General features: G+C 40.2%; 1 protein-coding gene across 4 annotated transcripts in view; it reads left to right on the top strand.

The window, feature by feature from the left end:
• Nucleotides 1-602: 602 nt before the first annotated feature.
• The window catches only part of LOC106587586 (ATP-dependent chromatin remodeler CHD9), a 127755-nt gene continuing 122357 nt past the window's right edge, over nt 603-6000 (top strand). For 3 of the 4 annotated variants that reach the window (XM_082969598.1, XM_082969599.1, XM_045708563.2), the window contains exon 1: nt 603-700. The gene's annotated coding sequence lies outside the window, so the exon portion shown is untranslated. Of the gene's footprint in view, nt 701-1269; nt 1523-6000 lie in introns of those variants that run through there. The other variant, XM_045708562.2, reaches the window with a different exon arrangement.

Raw genomic sequence — 6000 nt, 5'->3', positions numbered from 1 at the left:
GTTGGAGGGTGTGACGCAATTTCGAGGCCACCAGAGGCACGCAGAGGCCAAAAAAGTTGATTAACTTTCCACAGTAATACTTTCAGATATGAAGGCATGTGCTTTGATTTAACTTTCAGATTTACAACCAGATTTATCTCATAGATTTTAGAAAACCATTTCACTTTTTCTGGTCTCATGCTGTCATGCATAGACTTATGGTTCCACGTCAAGACCATAGTGACTTGGTTTAGCAGTACCGTCAAGAGCCATTGGGGGTCACCACACACTAACGACAGGTTGCCATGTTATTTTCCCACTCTCTCGCCTGTCAGAGTCAACATTATTATCCGGGAGACTACAGGTTTGTGTAATCAAAGTAAAACCTCCACGGATTGGCTTCAACCCTACCGCGGCCATCTTGTGTGTCATGCCTTTATAACCAATTTTGTCTAATATTTGTTATTTTATTTTACATATGAGGGGTTATTATGACACAAAATTGAATATGAAATGTTGTGCATGTGGAACCGGCTCCAAATGTAATCTGAAATGATAAAAATTTAACGAGTCCTCAACTGTCCAATCAGAGAGCAAGTAACTGATATGCAAATTGATGTCATCATCGATTCGTCACGTCAGCAGCAGCAGAACCGCTGTGGTCAACTAGTTAATAACTTCGCTCTTATAATTTTCAGTCAACGGATTTTGCTTCACTTCGGTAAGTATAAAATCATTTTCGACTAAATAGAAAGTATTGGCTCCACACAGAGCTTTTAACTCTGAGAGCAAACTGTAATTCTAATGACTGAGAGACAGTGACGCTCAGCTGTGGTCACTAACGTTACGTTAGCAGTGGGAATCCCGGTCTGAAAAGCACCCAACTAGCTACAATATCAGTCAAATGTCTCGCGGAACATTGTAACTTAATACCATTTCCATAATCGTTTCTCAGAGTTCGAAATATTGCGCTCGTGTTACTAAAGTTATTGACGGCGCTTCGTTATGGTGGTCCTGAACTGACAGCGACCCGCTGTGATGGTACGAGCCTCGAGCTCAGCATCGTTACCATGAATGTGCATGCAGAGGGTAAAGTGATATAAGTCGGGAGTCTCAACGAAACTCGGTCGGGTCCATCAACAACTGGTTTAATTGTCTGTGGTCAATCTAATGCATTGTTCCTAATGAATGACTGTCGAGTCCCATCCAGCTCTTCCCTCCTCTCCTACTCAGCAGAGGCGTCACGACACCACTGAAGTCGATAGGAGAGGGGCTTGGAAGGAAAGACAAGTGGGGACACGTGTACGATTCGAGTCTCGAGAAGAACAGATGGTGGGAAAAATCCCTAAGGCTTGGCACCTGTCTTTCAGATTCAGAAAGTTAAGATTCAGCTAATTTCTCTAACTAGGTAGCTAGCTACCTGTTGTGACAGGGGAACACATCGAGTGCCAAGCAGCCTTTTACTAGGAGGTGCAGCAAGGCTATTGTGAAGATTCGATGCTCAGATAGCCACGAGCCATAGCTGCACTCAGAGGATGCTGAGGTTAGTGGCCATTACAGACTGGCTTCTTTCTATCATGGGTTCATTGTTACAGATTCTCGCTGTGCCACATAAACCAGGTGTGGTTAATTGAGGGATTCTAGAACCGATTCTAAAGTAAAATTCAACAATGTAATAGGATACTTATTAACCTTTCTTACTTCGTAATAACACCGCTATTCTTGGGATTATTCCTATTTAGCGTCATTACAAACTAGTGTAATCAGCAGCCAGCTGATTAAAGCCGATTGATGATCATCATGGATGTCCGTTGCACGTAGATGTAGTTTGTGCAAATTATATTTTGATTCCTGAATCCATGGAGTTGGATCGTCGACAGACGACGGGTTTGTGAGTTTGGACAGTTTGATGCTACATTGTTTCTGTCTCTATTTCGTTGTCGTTGTGGCTGCACTTGTTATCTGTATTTTTTTTGTTTAGGGTGCTTAGATAAGTCACCGGGACTCTGAAATTGACGACGCCTATTTATTTGTTGTGTATAGTGGGTTGGCGATATCATGCTACTTGAGGCAAAGAGGCATAGACTCATGATAAACAAAGAAAGAAGCAAGCAGCTTGCAGAGGTAGCTAGCCCACTGGGCACAGACTTCAATTCAACGTCTATTCCACGTTGGTTCAACGTAATTTCATTGAAATGACGTGTAAACAACGTTGATTCAACCAATGTGTGACCAGTGGGAGACTAAACGTAAGCAGGAAGCGCAGCACAAACACGAATGCATTTATATTGCACAGACTATGATGGAACCTGTTGAATGTGCTTTGGAATGGCCCTTGATCAGTTTTCTTGGAGAGTTAAATTAATCTCCATTGTCCAATGATGCTTTTTTAACAAAAGAAAAGTTGATTCGTTATTGGTGGGCCGATTATTACCCAGTACTTTGAGGGTAGAGCCTACAGATAAACCAGCCAAACAAATAGTCTACATTCGATTTGGCAATGAATTATGTTTTACATTTTAAAGTGGGTTTCACTGTAGCTAAAACTTAACTCCAGAGATTAACTAGAGCTAGTTTCACTGCAGATCTGGGTTCAACGTCAATTTATAAAGACTTTCTAGACTGCATAAAGTCTTCATAAGAACTACATAGATGCGTCACAAACCTAGCATTTATAAGCAAAGTCTTAGCCTACCTACTACATGCAATTAAAAAAAAAAAAATGCTTGAAACTAGATCCTGAAGATTCTGGTCTTGATGAGAATAAAAATAAAAGATATGTCTGGAGATGTTCCCTTCTGCACTGTTCAATCAATCTAGTAAATGTAAAGGAGGAGTTAAGATGGATTGTCTCCTTGTTAATTGAAGGGAAGTCGTGTCACAGGCTCTCTCTTCCATATCCCCTGAAAACCGGAATTTACGGTTGTTGGCATCTCTGCTAAAGCTACACCCAAGGGTAGTGCTGAGCGATTAACCAAAATAACTGATTGACAGACGTTGGTTCATTGCATTTCCTATTTTTTTTCTTCTTCGGTGAGCTTAATGCGCACATTGCACCGTTTCTCTAGAGATAAATCAGATCTAGCCTGAACTGTTCAGTGTAGTAGGGAGTTGTTGTTTCCAACAGGCCAATATTATACATAGTTTAGTGCATAAAATGTGGTAATTAACTACAATGACCATAATCCATTGCGCATCTACTAGTCCGGTCTGTGTTTCTTTCATGCCAGCTACTGTGGAGACAGAAGAATGCGCAATCGTGAGGTGATATAGAAAGCAGCTGTTGCTTTGTGCACTATCTCTACCTGAAAATACATGAGAGTTGGTATTCAGCAGTCATAAAGTATGTCTTATTTACTTTGAAGAACTACAAAATAGTGATTTTGTCAGACAGCATAGGTTGCAGCTCTATAGAGATGAAATGATGACTTGGAGTAAAATAATAAAGCCATAAAATAAAACAAATGTAATATACACAATAAGTGATATTTTTTTGTAAAGCAATGTGAATAAATTATGGATCACCGTTTGGGGTTTTGCATCAAATTACACTATTTGACACGTCAAATAATCTTTTAATTTGACACATCAAATAACACAATTCTATTATAGAATGTTCTGTGTGCTGAATTTGCACATGCAGGCCAAGCGCCACCATTACTGTCAAAGCTGTACAATCCTGCGTTGGTAATAAGGCATTATTTGTTTGCCCGAATTAGAAAATGTCTGTGTGAGCATTTGAAATTAGATCAGGATCAAACGAGCAGGATCAAAAATGTTTGCAAATACAGTTGAAGTCAGAAGTTTACATACACTTCGTTTGGAGTCATTGAAACTAGTTTTTCAACCACTCCACAAATTTCTTGTTAACAAACTATAGTTTTGGCAAGTCGGTTAGGACATCTACTTTGTGAATGACACAAGTAATTTTTCCAACTATTTTTCCAACAATTCCAGTGGGTCAGAAGTTTACATACACAAAGATGACTGTGCCTTTAAACAGCTTGGAAAATTCCAGAAAATTATGTCATGGCTTTAGAAGCTTCTGATAGGCTAATTTACATAATTTGTCAATTGGAGGTGTACCTGTGGATGTATTTCAAGGCCTACCTTCAAACTCAGTGCCTCTTTGCTTGACATCATGGGAAAATCTAAAGAAATCAGCCAAGACCTCAGATGAAAAATTGTAGACCTCCACATGTCTGGTTCATCCTTGGAAGCAATTTCCAAACGCCTGAAGGTACCACGTTCATCTGTACAAACAACAGTACGCAAGTATAAACACCATGGGACCACACAGCCATCATACCGCTCAGGAAGGAGATGAGTTCTGTCTCCTAGAGATGAACGTACTTTGGTGCGAAAAGTGCAAATCAATCCCAGAACAACAGCAAAGGACCTTGTGAAGATGCTGGAGGAAACAGGTACAAAAGTATCTATATCCACAGTAAAACGAGTCCTGTATCGACATAACTTGAAAGGCCACTCAACAAGGAAGAAGCCACTGCTCCAAAAGCTCCATAAACAAGCCATACTACGGTTTGCAACTGCATATGGGGACAAAGATTGTACTCTTTGGAGAAATATCCTCTGGGGTCTGATGAAACAAAATTAGAACTGTTTGGCCATAATGCCCATCGTTATGTATGGAGGAAAAATGGGGAGAACACCATCCCAACCGTGAAGCACAGGGGTGGCAGCGTCTTGTTGTGGGGAGGATTTGCTGCAGGAGGGACTGGTGCACTTCACAAAATAGATGGCATTATGAGGTAGGAAAATTATGGATATATTGAAGCAACATCTCAAGACACCAGTCAGGAAGTTAAAGCTTGGTTGCAAATGGGTCTTCCAAATGGACGATGACCCCAAAGATACTTCCAAAGTTGTCGCAAAATGGCTTAAGGACAACAAAGTCAAGGTATTGGAGTGGCCATCACAAAGCCCTGACCTCAATCCTATAGAAAATTTGTGGGCAGAACTGAAAAAGCGTGTGTGAGCAAGGAGGCCTACATACCTGACTCAGTTACACCAGCCAAAATTCACCCAATGTATTGTGAGATGTTTGTGGAAGGCAACCCAAAACATTTGACCCAAGCTAAACAATTTAAAGGCAATTCTACCAAATACTAATTGAGTGTATGTAAACTTCTGACCCACTGGGAATGTGATGAAAGAAATTAAAGCTGAACTAAATCATTCTCTCTACTGTTATTCTGACATTTCACATTCTTAAAATAAAGTTGTGATCCTAACTGGCCTAAAACAGAGAATTTTTACTGGGATTTTTACTGGGATAAGAGGCCATATCAACAGAAATGTCTGATTCGATAAAGTCTCAACTAGGGCTGACCCCAATTAGTCGACTGGTCGATTGTTTGGTCGACCAATATTTTTTTTAGTTGAGCAGAAGTAAATATATATAATTTTTATGGCACACAAGACACCACACAAGACACCAGTAAAAATTCTCTGTTTTAGGCCAGTTACGATCACAACTTTATTTTAAGAATGTGAAAATTTTTATGGCACACAAGACACCTTGTCTTATGGGATTAAATGTCAGGAATTGTGACAAACTGAGTTTAAATGTACTTGGCTAAGGTGTATGTAAACTTCCGATTTCAACTGTATCTTTCATACAGACGTTATTAGCAGCTTCTGCGGTAGCTAGCTAGCTTTAGCTTGGTACCTAGCTAGCACCAATCCAACCAGCCTGAAAACAATGACCAGTAGAAACTGCAGTCATTTTCAATATTCTTAACAATGATTATGGAATCCTTGTTGCTCTCCTATTGAAATAACTAGCTAGCCAGCTACCGAACCCCGTTGCCCAAAACTAAAGTTAAAAGCAGTCAGCTAGCTTCATCTGTTAACGTTGTACATTGTCACAAGTTATCCCATTCGCTTGAGCAGGCAGACAGGTCTGACTGACAGCCACATTGGTTCTCTAACCTGTTGTCTCTTTTTATTCCTAAAGCATTTAGCCTACAGTATCCAACCATGCCTTCACCTCCATTGTTA

The sequence above is a fragment of the Salmo salar genome, chromosome 26 (genome assembly GCF_965601325.2).
Source record: "Salmo salar chromosome 26, fSalSal1, whole genome shotgun sequence".
Lineage (NCBI taxonomy): Eukaryota > Metazoa > Chordata > Actinopteri > Salmoniformes > Salmonidae > Salmo > Salmo salar.
This window is presented reverse-complemented; position numbering and strand designations above follow the sequence as displayed.